The sequence below is a fragment of the Zootoca vivipara genome, chromosome 8, assembly GCF_965207765.1.
Source record: "Zootoca vivipara chromosome 8, rZooViv2.hap1.1, whole genome shotgun sequence".
In the NCBI taxonomy this organism is placed as follows: Eukaryota; Metazoa; Chordata; class Lepidosauria; order Squamata; family Lacertidae; genus Zootoca; species Zootoca vivipara.
In genome coordinates this window covers 42,576,147-42,590,949 of record NC_142591.1, presented here as the reverse complement: position 1 = coordinate 42,590,949, position 14,803 = coordinate 42,576,147, and the positions used below count along the sequence as shown (strand labels likewise).

General features: G+C 40.1%; 1 protein-coding gene across 1 annotated transcript in view; it reads right to left on the bottom strand.

Annotated features, from left to right (window-relative positions):
• YES1 (YES proto-oncogene 1, Src family tyrosine kinase) overlaps positions 1-11,606 on the bottom strand; it is a 29,662-nt gene extending 18,056 nt beyond the window's left edge. Inside the window, exon 1 of the mRNA XM_035124564.3 lies at positions 10,859-11,606. The gene's annotated coding sequence lies outside the window, so the exon portion shown is untranslated. The remainder of the gene's footprint in view (positions 1-10,858) is intronic.
• Between the last annotated feature and the right edge of the window lie 3,197 nt (positions 11,607-14,803).

The following is a 14,803-nucleotide window of genomic DNA, read 5'->3' as shown; positions in this document are numbered from 1 at the left end:
TCTAAACATTAAATAATAATAATAATAATAAATAAAAACAATAAACAAATCCACACTAGTAATTTCACATCTTTAAATTTAACATCTCAGTTGTATAAGTGGCTTCTACTTGCCATTTTTACAGAGGTAATTGAGTTCAAAACCTGCTGAAGAAAAAAGTTCTCAGTACTGATAAACAGTACGACAGTATGAAGTTAATGCGAAGTTCTATGAAGTTAATGCTAATTAATTTGATAAAAATAGAGAAACTGAAGTAGATGAATCCTGGGCATTGTTGTTGGTACAGCCTGGCCATGTTTCTAGGATATGCTAGGTGCACATGGTTTTTTATCTATTTTTTGTGGTTTTCTTCCCACCCCAGCTAAGCACCTGTAGAATACGGCTACTGTTTTGCCAAAGTAGCACTGGTGCAGCTCTTCTTTGATCTAATACATGGGTCAGCAAACTTTTTCAGCAGTGGGCCGGTCCACTGTCCCTCAAACCTTGGGGGGGGGCGGACTATTTTTTTTGGGGGGGATGAACGAATTCCTATGCCCCACAAATAACCCGAAGATGCATTTTAAATAAAAGGACACATTCTACTCATGTAAAAACATGCTGATTCCTGGGCCGTCTGTGGGCCAGATTTAGAAGGCAACTGGGCCGGATCCAGCCCCTGGGCCTTAGTTTGGCTACCCATGATGTAATATCAATATAGGATTGCTCTGTTACTTAAGTTACACAAGGTGTTTAATTCCATTGCCTCTGTAGAAATGGCAAGGACTTTACAATGATCCAACTGAGATAAGCAATTTTAACAAGGTATGTTATTATTGTTTATCCTTCCAGGTTTCTGAAATATAGACATGATCAGCTATATGATGTTACATGAATGCTGATGAGTAAATATATTGATTTGTGTATTAAGCATTACATTATTCATACCTTTTACTTGCAGGTTAGATACTGTTTAAGCTTTGTTTAGGATTTTAGCTTTTTGTGTGCAAAATTGGCAAATCAGAATGATTTCAAGTAAGGTAGGAGATCCATGTGGAGGCCACCCATATGTAGCCTTCCACATCTGCATGTGGGCAACTGAGATCAGAAAAATATGTTGTTTTTTTCAAACTGTTTAGAAAGATTTAACAAACAGTGTGTTGTAAATTATTATATTCATATTTAATTAAATAGGGTACTTATCAATTTAGAGTTTTCATATAGTAAGAACTTATGCCAACATTAACTGACAGTGTCTTTTTACTAAACTCTTTCACACTTGTGCAAAGTTAAATCAATTTGGAACTCTCTCTGATGGCCAATTGTCTCCTTAAAGTATGAGTCCTATTCACTGAGTTGAATTGCTTCATTAAGGGACAGTTGGCTGACATGGAGAAGACTGAGCAGACTGACAATGTGCTTCAGTCACAATGAAACTGCAGCAAGTTTTTCTAAAAATCACACTGGGTCTCTCAATAAATGAAGCTAGCTGAAGAGCATACAAATAAAGAATGTTTCCAGGAGAGACTGAAAGTTCTGTGGCCTTCTGACTTAAACCACATTAAGAAAAACAACACAAAATATGTATTTGATTTATTTAAAAATATACTCATGTAAATTAAATATATTTCCTCAAAAAAGGCAGTTATGAGACCCCTTAAAAAAGGTATCTCTAAACCTCAAAATTCTGTATAATTATTAACTAAAGGCCAACATTGTCTTCTTGGACAGAGTCTGAGTGGGTGTTTACTCCCATACTCCAGACAAGTCATAGATGAAACATATTAACCCATTTCACTTTGGCTTCCAACCTGGTTTCGGAAATTAAACTGCCCCGGTTACCCTGATGATTGACAGATGAGTTGCAACTCTGCTCATTCTCTCAACAGCTTTCAGTGACCATATTATCCTTCTGATTATCAACCATCTGGGGTAGGAATTGGAAGCACTGCATTTTGTTGGTTCCACTCCTACCTGATTGATCAGTTCCAGAATGTGGTGTTGGGAGACAGTTGCTCTGCCCCGTGGTATTTTTGCTGTGGAATTCCACAAGATTCAATCATTTCCGATATTGTTTAACATTTATGTGAAACCACTGGAAAAGGTCATCAGGATATTTGGAGTGAATAAGTATACAGTTCGATCACAATTCATACGCAAAATCATGCATAGCAAAAAGCTATCTGAAGCCCTGTGTGGAAGACCTTCCTGTCTCCGCTGGCTCCCTAGGTTGCAAGGTGAGTGGGGAAGTAGTGTTGGCAGAAAGAGGAAGAAGAAACCTGGAAGACAGAAAGGCAGACAGGAGAGAGCCAGGCAGAAGCTGTAGCTCCATTCTAGCTATTTTGTTTTGGTCTGTTGGCCTTTCCAGAAGCCCATATTTCTTCTTCCCCCAGCTACCTCTGTTTCACCACTTGTTTCAGAGTTTCCTCCTACATCAGGGAGAAGGTCACTGCTGCCCTCAGACCAAGCGCATACAGGTGAAACTCAGAAAATTAGAATATATTTGAAAAGTAATGTATTTATTTCAGTAAACCAACTTTTTATTTTTATTTTTTCTTTTAATTTTTACAAATGCTTTCTTTTGGAAATTCCACAGTAATAAAACAAATAGTTACAATAATACAAAAATAAACAAAAATAAACATTGCTATTACATTTCATTAATTAATTACCCACCTAATGACAAATAATTACAATTACAACAAATAAAGGCTTGACATATCTTGCTTTGCATGTCATGCATCTATCTCATATATTGGTTTCACCTTTTAAGTTTCATTACTGAAATAAATGCACTTTTCAAAGATATTCTAATTTCCTGAGTTTCACATGTATAATTAAATTTTGTGCAAATAAAATGTGTGTGTATGTGTGTGTGTATTGTGATCATACTGTATTGCTGACGCTGAACTCCTTCTCAAATTATGTTCTGAGTAAGTGCATGGAGTAATGAAAAGCTTGAATGAGAGCCAAGAAATGGAATGTTTAAGTCTTAGGTGCTGTTGGTTGGTGAGACACTTGTTAAACGGCTGACATAAAGCAAATCAGATGGCTAGTTTTGCAGAAACAAAAATCAGTTGCTGTACAGAAAATGTGGACACTCATGCAACACATTTAACAATGAGAAGAAATGTGCAAGGTAGGACTTTCCCCTTCAGCAGGTGCTGGTGTGTATGTACCATGCCCAATCTAGAACAATTTTCTTCTTGAAATTTGCAAGAACGGCATTCCATCATAAACAAAGTATTATTCTGAATTCAAAGAGCTTATTGTTCCAGCCACCACACAGTTCCTGCCATAGTATCATTGGACAGTCAGTTCACTGCCTTTAGGACCAACAAGCCTAGAAGTCTAATAATAAACAACATGATAGACCAGGGAATGAAGTTCAGCTTAGAGAAGATGAAAGAAAGAAGGGAAGATGAACTCAAAGCAATTCAAGGCCAACAATGAACTTTCATGACTGAAGTATAATACAGAGTTGCCCAAACCCAGGATTTTAACTTGATTTCAAATGAACCTCAATAGTCCCACAATAAACATAATTATTCAACGTGGAGTTTTTGTGTTACCATTTGATGCTTGTGGATGAATGCTGCTCCCACATGGTCCTATGTCTCAGAACACTATCAGCATAACTATTATGAGATTAATGTTTCAGTTACAACTGCATATGCCATTCTGGAGGTGGCTCTGCCCATGTAAACCAAGCAAGCAAATGAAAGTGACAAGTGGTGGAGATGGTATTACTGAAGCAACAATGTGTTGTTGAAAAACAAACTGAAAGATTGCAAAGATTGGAACTGAGGAACTTTGAGCAGCAAACAAGTTTCCTCAGGCTGCATATACTGTTCCAAGAGGGGTGGTCAATTAGGAATCACAGTTTAGCAACATACTCTCAAGAGAGCTGTGCATAATGCAGACTCAGGGATGGCTCATGCTTTGTTCGCCAGGAATGCAAATGGTGAGCTGGGCCTTGTTCCTGCCATTCACCGAGGTGGGGCCTGAATTTACATTTCTTGTTTCCCAGTATTATGCCCTAGATTATGGACATACTCCTGTGAGGGTGCAGGTATGGCTGCCCTTATTGCCAGTCCTAGTTCCTCCCTTCCCATGAAGGCAGAAAGCTCCTTCTCCCCTTCAGTAGGTATAGAGCCATGGGTGCTGTGAGATGCTGCCCTCTTTCCTCCAATTTATGTTGTGCAGTCTAAGGAGTTGTTACTGTTATCGAAGTGGCATAAAAATACCGAAATCTCCCATGTGCAATGATTTCTGATGGTTCACAGTTGCAGGGATCTTGTTTCCATCACAGTGGAGATTGCTTTTGGGTGCCCGTATATCAGGCTGTGCTTTACATGTGTGCAGTGGAGGTGTAAAATGTCATGTGCTTCTATACTGTGTACAGATTGGTTTCATCTATGCCTAACTGACAGAGGTGTCAATGGCATGATGCACAATGATTGTCTGTGAAATACTGCTGACTCTCACCAATGGGGCCACAACTGTTATAACTTCTGCATCCTGCTTTTGTGCTATTCTTCTTTGCCCTTTCAACTTTTTACTGTGTAAATTTATGATCCTGATTAAGTTGCATCAAGGCTACCTATGCTGGCCAAAGTAGGTGTCTGACATTGCAGGTCAATAGGATTGCCTGCTAAGTCTATAAAAGAGTAAGCTCATTGCTGCAGCAGAAGTGACAGATAAAGGATGTTATGGAATTCTTAATTCTGGACAATGAATAATTTGTTCTTTGATTCAGGGGATATAATTTTACATACCAGATGTTTTGTTCTCAAGAGCTAACTTCTATCAGCTTGACATATTTTTATATTTAATTGCAAAAGTTTTATGAAGCATTCAAAATGTGCTCATTTATTTGTTAACAGTTTATTAAACTGTATATGGCTTTTGAAACATGCAGCAACAAATAATATACCGTAGTAACATCATAACAAAATCTCAGCAAAGCATTTTCACCTCTAGGGAGCAACAGAAACAAAGTCATGACAGGAAGAATAATGTTACTTAATTTCCTTTGTCACATACTACAAGAACAAGAACAGAAAACTAGATACTTGTTTGAGGTTTTTGTGGTTATTGCAGCTTCTCCATTCTCCAATTATATCCCATAACACTATGTAGCAATACAATAAGTAAACCTTTGTTCTGACAATCTGCATGGTCTGACCGTTTATTCTACGGTGAACCTAAACGTTAAAGATAAGAACTACAGAACTCTAATGGCATTCTGGGCATGTGGTAAGACATTTCTCTCTCTCTCTCACTCTCTCTCTGAAAGGACATAAATTATTTTTTCATCAGTCCCATGCATTTTTTAAAGTTCTCCACATTATATAGAAATGTATTCAAATCTGCATCAAGAAATACAGCCAAAGAATTCTACTTGTGAATGCACACTATTTTATTCTACATACAGTACTGTATTAGAAAAGTGGGTGACGCAACTGCAAATATGCTGGTTCCCCAGACTGGTTGGGGAGGGGAGGAAAAGATTAATCTCCACCAACAAAGGAACCTCTAGGAGTAAAAATGCCCTACACTTTTGAACCCCACTTCCCCACTTCCCTTGTGCAATCCTCCAAACCATCTTAACTCAGAGACAGCGCACAGGTACAAACAGACATTCACTTTCCGGTCCTGGGAGAAAGGAAAGCAATGGCTCCCTACGGGGGAAGAAAATGGGCTTCATATAGGTACCAGTAAGTGTATCCTCCATCACAGATACTATGAGGCCAATTGCTTTTAAATGCAGAGCAGAAGGAATGCCCCTGACTGGGATGTGTTCTTGGGACAGAAGGTGGCCTATCTGCAGATCCCCTCCTTATCATAGAATCCATAAGTTAACAGAAGTCATCTCCATTTGAGATAGTGACAGGCCTATCTTGGAATAGAGAGGAGCACCAAAAGGAAGGAAGAGAAAAAAAGAACTATATCTAGGGCAATTCTGGGATGCTGTAGGGGTGAGGTATTTGCTTTATTACCCAAGATCAAGCAGATTTTAAAAATAATTTTAAATGCCTGACCATTTTATGTTCAGCTGTTTTCAAGTAGAATACCATCAAGGGGGACTAGTTGTCTATATACCTCCAGAAACATCAGTATCAGAATATCATCATCTGTATTCTCAGAGACAATGAATACGAAGCAGAGGCAGTGTTTCCAAGACAACAACCTTTTAGCAAAGAATTGTGGTAACCTAAAAGTATTTCTGTCAGCTAAATGTGCATAGGTTAAACAACGTATCCCAAGAGCTAGATTTTCATAAGACATACTGTATACAATAATGCAACAGTTGTCTTGTGGATTTAAGGTGGAAAGAAGAGCATATGGGCATGGAGGATATATGGTGATATAATCCCGTTCCTGAAAATATTTACTTAAGATATTTCGCTGACATAAATGGAATTCCTTTCAAGCAAAATTAGTTAGGTGGTGTAATGTTGTTCCATCCCATAATAGTACTTTTTCTAAGAATCCTGTACTAAGATACTTGTGTTGCCAATAATTTCTAAGCAACAAACTTATTTCTCTAGGAAAACAATGATCTCAGCTCTCTCAGCTCTTTTTCTTAGCTGGCTTTTATCAGAAACCCCCCAAAATGTACAAGAACGGTCTTGGATGAAAGTGAATCTTCTTCAGAGCTGTAGGTAGGTGAACATGCGCCCCTGGCAGAACCATCCAGATTGCACCCCCTAGTCACGGACAAATTGGCTCTTCTTTCTGCCTCTCCTCCAACCCTGCTCCCTCCACCCATTCAATTCACCTTCTATTTAAAACCATTTCTTATGAGGCAATAATCAATATTTATATTTATGGACATATTTTTAGCCGATATTGAGCCTCCTCCCCCATCGCCTGCACCCCTGGCAGGGGCCCACCTCAGCAACCCCTAGCTTCAGCCCTGATCTTCTTTCCCAAAGTAGATACTGCATATTCCTGTGTATAAGACTACTTTTTAACCCAGGAAAATCTTCTCAAAAGTCGGGGGTCGTCTTATACGCCAGGTCGTATTTCTTATACGGCGAGTACGGTATATCCCAAACACTATATTTTAACTGGAAAAGTTGGGGGTCGTCTTATACGCCCAGTTGTCTTATACAGTAGCTTAAATGCCTCTGAGAAACCCAAAAAGCACATCATTATGGCAAAAAAACATTCTCCACTGCTTGCTTGCCAGCAGTAGGGATTTCAAGGCATACAACAGAGGTTTTGAATCTAAGGTCTGGGAACTGAGTGTGACAGAACTACTCCAATAGTCTCCCTAGGAAGATTCCTTAAAGACTGCACACAAAAAATGCAGCTGTCAACAAACATGCATGTAGAAGCACAACAATCAGATCATATTGATGCTTTTAATTATGTTTTATAGATATTTATAGACTGATTTTATTGCACATCATATGTTGTAAGCTGACTTGTCAAATTTTATGAAAGAGTGGATTATAAATTTTCAAATAAAATAAATACCCCACCTATTATGCACAGGTTACACCAGCTTACTTTCCAATTTGTTTTCAAGTTAAATTTAAGGTGCTGGTCCAAATCTTTAAACAGCCTGAGGGCTGTTTATCTAAAACAGCCTTGCTCTACCTGGTGTGCTCCATATATTTAGGACTACAGGTTCAATCATCCCTGACCACTGATGGTCTGATGGCAGTTGTTTTCTAAAATATCTGGAAGACATTAGGTTGTGGAAAAGTGATCTACAGAACTGCCTTTGCTTTTGCATGAATCAAACATTTAAGAGTATCCCATCATGATCAGCTCTTTGGTATTCATTAAAATCAGACTCATTTGAAGGGTACTGCAGACAGGCCCTTTTCTTTAGTGGTAAAAGAATTATGGAAATCCCTCCCTGGAGAAATACAACAAGCCAATTTCTTTGCACTTTTGAAACCCAATGCACACTGAAAACATCTTCATTCAGGGAGGCATGATTTTTTTAAAAAAAGATATATGTGATTGCTTTTTATAGATTTTTTCAAGTAACCTTGTGAGAAGACTTTTTAGGTGTGGCATATTCATGCATCTGTAAGATAATAAATAGTTATTGCTTAAATATAGAACTATTTATTTAAATCTATCAATATATTCATTGTAAGTACTACATCAGCTTAAAAGCAATCTTGTAACTTGACACTTTCACCTAGCAATCTTATCAACACTACAACAGCTGGGATCCCAAAAAGCCTTTAGGCTTAGACAATATCTCCTACATCCTTTATACATTCCAAGACTCACCCACACCATAGTTTTTAGCACTGCACTGGAGGCTGTACATAATTCTAGTTTTCCAATCTTCTGAAGAATGGGGGAAAAGCTAGTTGGTGACAACCTTACACAGCTTTTGGAAACTGGAAGTTGCACTGTGCACATCCCCTTGACTCTGCATCTCCACCATCGATATTTGACCCCCAAAGCTATTTTGCACTGCTACATGGTGATGCAATTGTACAGACTGGTGCTACCTATAGACTGGTGGTGGGGCTAACCTTGTTGGGGGTCTTTGGGAATCAGGTTTTTTTTTGGGGGGGGAGATGATCCAGCCCATGGGTTAGCCCCCCCCCACTTTACCTACTTACTTGGGACTAAGTTCCATTAAAAGTCTGTGCAAAGGATTAGGTTATAAATTCAAAACCTCAGGTTTTCACTCACTAGGGTAAAACTGTAATTTGGATAGTACAGAAAGACCTTGGGCAAAACCCAACTGTTGTAACAATTAATGCAAGTCTGACATACATCAAGCAGTTTGATTAAAAACTAACATATGAAAACCATGAAACATTATCAGATATCACTTGCTCTTTTAAGACTATGGATTATATTTTATCTGCAACACTATGCTTTGCCTTTATTGCAAATATTGTCTTAACACTTGACCTTGTTAAGCGGACGAGATCTGCTTGGCATTGTGCATTTCACCTGGGGGTGGGGGTGGGCTTTTTTTCTTCCAGTCAGACATACAATGGTTTCACTGCTTAACAGAGGAAAAAAATAGTCAACTAAAAATGTGCCTCTGACTAACCTACAACAGCTTTTTTAAAACAACAACAACACAGATTTACCTATAAAAATTTCATATGGCAAGCATCATCTTAAAAGAGGCATTCCATCTTTTCTCACATGTAGGAAGAAATGCCTGCTATGGTAAGTGTATGGTATCTAAAACATACGCTTCTTGCTTTCCAAGTATTTTACACACAAACAGCCTGCACAATCCTATGCTTGTTCTTAGATGTAAAGGCTACTGAGTTCATTGATACTTATTGGCAGGTATCATTTACTCTACTGGTTTTCAAAATAAAATTTAAAACAAAATGCTAATCTGCTGCAAAGTAGTTTCAGACTGTTTTACTCCAAGACACTTCAGTTAATATCTGAACTTGAAATGGTTTTTATTTGACAATGCAACTTTAATATTCCCCAAGTACTGATTACAGTCCCTCCCTAATCAGCATACAGTGTACTTTAAAAATTACATAACATAGTATCATAAAATGTGATGGGTGGACTCACAGTAAATATTATATTAACTGTTAAAACTGCTCATGATTAATTTAAGGTTTAAACATGCTCAGTGCATTTAGTACTGTACATGTAGTGTGAAGATATTCATTTCAAAGAGAAAAATGTCTTGTTTAGGACCTAACATTTAATAAATTGTTTTGATCGTAAATTCAAGCAAATACTAATTACACTTCAAAATGATGTAGCCTATGGATATATAGATATACTAACTGAAATGTCCCATTATCCTATACATTTTGTATACTGCCTTGTTAACTTAAGCAAGTTCATTATGTCTTCATGTCATGAAGTTTCTAAAGGAAGTTACTTCCCCCCAGTGGGGAAAAAAATCCCAAATGCTTGAAGGAAACCACAGTTGTATTTTGTTCTGTAATAAAAGCTTAATGATTCTTAAGAGTCATGATCTCTCTGGTATCATTGTTTGGAAAACAATATACAGTACATATATTGGGACAAAGTGCAGATCAGGAATCAGCTTTTAGTTTCTGAATTCGTTCTGACCCACAACAACACAGTTGCAGTTTTTGTGGCTGAGAAATTGACTACATTTAAAACTAAGAACTGTGCTAAATCCTTTAAACAATGTTGACACTCAAGAGAACAAATAGTCCCGGCTTACTTTATTAGCAACATACAGCATATATGCTTGAGGGGAGTACAAAGAGAGACTTCATCTATTCACTTCGAAACATATTCAAGGAGTTTAAAAGTTGAAAAGACTGGAAAGGGCGTTTGTGCAGGTTGGGAAGCATAACTTGATACTTGGAGTTTCCTCTCCCATTTCCTCTCCTCCCCTTTCCAAAACAAACAAAGCCTAACCATGAAACTTGTTGGGATAGTCAATCAAACCAAACGAGGGCGAAGAGGACCCCTTCTGTTCGGAACAGTTGTTATCTGGCTTTTAGGAGCAAACACAAGCAGAAGGCGCGTCTTCTGCCAGGCTGCCACCTCTACACACGAGAAGGGGAGGGAGCGGGGAAGGAGAAAGGGAGGGGGGGACATCTAAACACCCCCCACCCCCTGGAAATGAAACTTTTAAAGGGAGCGTTTTTGAAATATTCCCACTCTGTTGCGTGATTGACAGGCGCCAACTCTCCTAAACGAAAGAGGGGAAAGGCAGGAGGAGTTGCTTAAAAACTCTGCAAGTGGGGAGCAAAGAAGGAAGATCCGACACCCCCCGCTACCATAAGAAGCCGAGCACTCTCGCCCGGGGAAGTAAAGGGGTCGGTGGGGAGGACGGGTGAGGAGCAGCACGCGGGGCCTAGCGCTCTGCGGGCGCCTCCGCCTCCAGCGAGGGAGCAGGGAAGGCGAAGGAAGCGCTCGGGACGCTCACCTGCTTTTTCCTGGGCCCGCTCCGGGAGAAAGCGCCGCGCCGCGCCGCGCCGGCCGCCCTCTGCGCCGAGTCCTCCTCTCGGGCGGAGGGCGTGAGGGCGCCCTCGCTTCCGCCTCAGAGCAGGAGGGACCTCCGGCCCGTCGAGTAAAGGGGAGCAGGAGAGCGAGAAGGAGGCAGGAAGGGGGCGCCCGACGCGACGCCCCCACCGCGCAGGTGCCGCCCGGAGCCTTCAGCCCCTCGGCATCAGCCCCGGCCTAGGGTTCCCCGGGCTGAGAGCGATATCTGGGCAGTCGCTTGGCGAGGCGGCGTCGGCACGGGAGCCCAGGCCGTGGGGAGAGGGAGGAGCCGGGAAGCAGGGGCCCTCGCCTGCTCTCTCGCTCTCCTTCCACGCGCACCAGGGAGGAGGCGGAGGCGGAGGAGGAGGCGCCGGGTCCCCCTCAGCAAAGCCCGAGTTCACCATCCCGACCTAACATGGCGGCCGGCGGAGACCCGGCGAGGGAGGAGGAAAGGGGCTGCAGCAGGGAGCAGCAGCTGTTGCTGAGGAGGGGGAAGTCGGGCTCCCTCGACGGAAGGCGGCGGGCTCTCCGACAGCGCCCCCTGACTCTCCTGCTGAGCCTCTTTCGCTTGGCGCCGCCAGGCCCAGGCCGCTCCCTGGGAATCCTGGGCTCGTGGTGCCTCCGGGAGAAGGGAGGCGGCGGCGGGAAGGGAAGCTTTGGGAGCGGGACTCCGGAGAGGGGAGGGATCCTAGGGTGGGGCAGGGATCGCGGAGGGCTTGTTTCGCAAGTTTATTCCATAATGACGACGGCGGTGTTATGAATGCAATGTTAATATAGGGAACTTTCATCGTGCAGAGCGCTACCGTCCATCCTCACGACGTGCCGATGTGTCCCGTGGCCAATCCGTGTTTGCGCCGCGTCAGGAAATAAACCGGGGGTGCTTCCTCAAAAAGCAGTTAACGCGGCAGAGGGTGGTTTCTGTCAGCAGAATTGGCTTCCATTTAAGAAGACTTGAGGTTGTTATATTGTGCTCAGAGTCGTGGCTTCAGCTACTGAATTTTTAAAAGTCCTTAGAGAGTATACAGCAAATTAAAACGGTTTAAGTGAACCATTGGTATAACAACCCTAGAAAATGCTCCAGGTTTGACCTTGCAGCGCAAGGGTCCAAATTAGTTCTGGATGCATTGGAAGGCTTTTATAATAATTGCTCTTGAGCGCTGCAAGAGTGCCTTAAGCTTGCAAGAGCTGATCTGCTTAGCAATGGTCCAGGAAAATATAATGCTCTATCACTAAAAACGAATGTTTTATAAAAATGTGTGTGTTGAATTCTGTTTGTGAAACAGCCAAGTACTAAAACAAGCAACTGATAATGCATTTCGAAACTTATTGCAGTGTGTCAGTACTGTATAATGCTTCTGTTGCAACTTAGTCTTTAAAGTCCTGAATGAAGAAACATTTCCCAAATTGAAGTTCTGCGCTCAAGTTCTAAAATTCAGTACTTGACTTTTACTTCAGCTGAGCTATGTGAAGGTTTAACATTAGTCCATATTTAGTCTATTCATACTGAATACCCTGTATGAATTTTTATTCTTACTAAAAGTATATTCTTACTAAAAGTAGAGCTTAAGAAACCAAACTTTCTACGTGTGTGTGTGTGTGTGTGTGTAGTTATTTGCAATGCAGAAACAGAACAGAACAAGCATGCTTGCTTCTTGGTATCATTTGAGGTTATATATATGTCAATCAGTAAAATCAACTTTCCCTTAAAATTATATTGTAAATTATATAAGTTATACTGTTTTATGTAAATTACTGACATAAAATCTGAGGTAACAATACCAAAAAGGGGGGGAAATGACAAAAATATATAATACAGTGGTACCTCGGTTTATGAACACAATTGGTTCCGGAAGTCTGTTCATAAACTGAAGCGTTCATAAACTGAAGCGAACTTTCCCATTGAAAGTAATGGAAAGTGGATTAATCCGTTCCAGACAGTCCGCGGAGTACTTAAACTGAAGCGTTCATAAACTGAAGCAAACTTTCCCATTGAAAGTAATGGAAAGTGGATTAATCCGTTCCAGATGGGTCCGCAGAGTACTTAAACTGAAATGTTCATAAACTGAAGCATGGGTGTAATTGGTTCCGGAAGTCTGTTCATAAACTGAAGCATTCATAAACTGAAGCGAACTTTCCCATTGAAAGTAATGGAAAATGAATTAATCCGTTCCAGATGGGTCCACGGTGTTCATAAACCGAAAATTCATAAACCGAGGTGTTCATAAACCGAGGTTCCACTGTAAATTGTCCAGGAGTGTATAAAATAACCACAACTAGAAATCAATGTATTTTCATTGGAAACATTTTATTTAATACACACAAAACTACCAACAGTGTTTGCTTGTCTCATACACAGGGATACAATGTATTTTGGTCAACATTTCACCAGGTAAAAGGCCCATGAATACCTTCCCCTTGTTAATTGTAATGGAAATGATAGGAAAGGAAGGCACAGAAAGGTACTTGGACCATACAGGTTTGGTACCTCTGTTATATCAGCAGTCATAGACTAATCTTTGCCCAGTGTTATTTTCATCATTGAAAATCCTTGTTGTTGTTGTTGTTGTTGTTGAGTCATTTAGTCGTGTCCAACTCTTAGTACTTAATCCTTAACCCTTAATACTGATCAACAAGGAGATACTAGGCATCACATCCTAGCAATTAGAAAAGTTGCATAGCAACCAAAATACCTCCTGTTACACTAAGGATGTATAATAAATTAGGCAAAGGAAAGTGACTACATGACAAGCCTGGAAGCAGAAGAGAAAAATGAACGTTGATATGCAGAAACAAGCAACAGTTAGCACAGCCAATTGCATATAGTTGCATGAGACTTCTGAACTTTGGGAACTGGGTCTCCAGGAATTTTACAAAACAAAAATTATTTTTGAAAAGGTTTTCTAAGTACTTGCCTGGCCATAGTCATGCTTTCATATGCACTGCTACCTAGGTGAACTTCTTGCATATGTAGTTAACAGAAGGTGCCAAGGTAGATAGTGCATTTTGGAAACACAAGGGAGGGAAAGCATGTTAGCAATTGCTGACCTATTACCGGTACCTGCAAATGTGAAAACTGCAAATTATATAACTTATTAGCTGTAGGCAAGCAGTTCTAATTAATAAAGAGCAAATCACACTGGAGTCTACCACCTAGATGGTAAATCCTTTTTCAAACATATCAGTTTGACTGTGATTGCAGCACATGAACTCAAAACTAGTGTAAGATCACATTTGTGACAATAGGCAGATCAACACCAAACATTTAAAGCACATCCAATGCACATTTAAAGTACATACCCAAGGAACCTGGGAATTGTAGCTTTCCTCTCAAAGAGCTACAAATACCAGCATCCTTAACAAACTACAGTTCACTTATAAAGAAGTCCTAGTGATCATCATTGGACTTATTTGAAATGTGCCCATAGTCACTTTTTAGAGCTCTATTTAAAATGAGAGTTCTACATTTCTAACAGTAGCTGTTTTAACTCTTATTAAGCTGATTTTTTTGAAGTTTCTGTAAATTACTCTGAGACATGTATATAAATGGAGGTTCATAAATAAACAGATAATATATTTAATGGCTGCTCTAGTAATCTGTAGGAGAAACAACAGATTAATAAATACACTTTCCTTAAGCATCTGTTGACTGTGTACTTGCTCCATGAGGTAAACAAAGCCTACATCTGGGCTTGGTGAGGATTGCATTTTCATTTTGTTTCTAGGAAAACTCGTGTTTAAAAAATAAAAAATAGACTACTTTTTGAGTGACCCAAATTGTTCACTACTGAAAAGCATTTGCAAACATCGTATTAACAATTCTAGGTCTTTGCTGTTCAGAAATGTTTGTGTCAGAAACAGTTACAGCAGACAAACCAGATTACATTATATA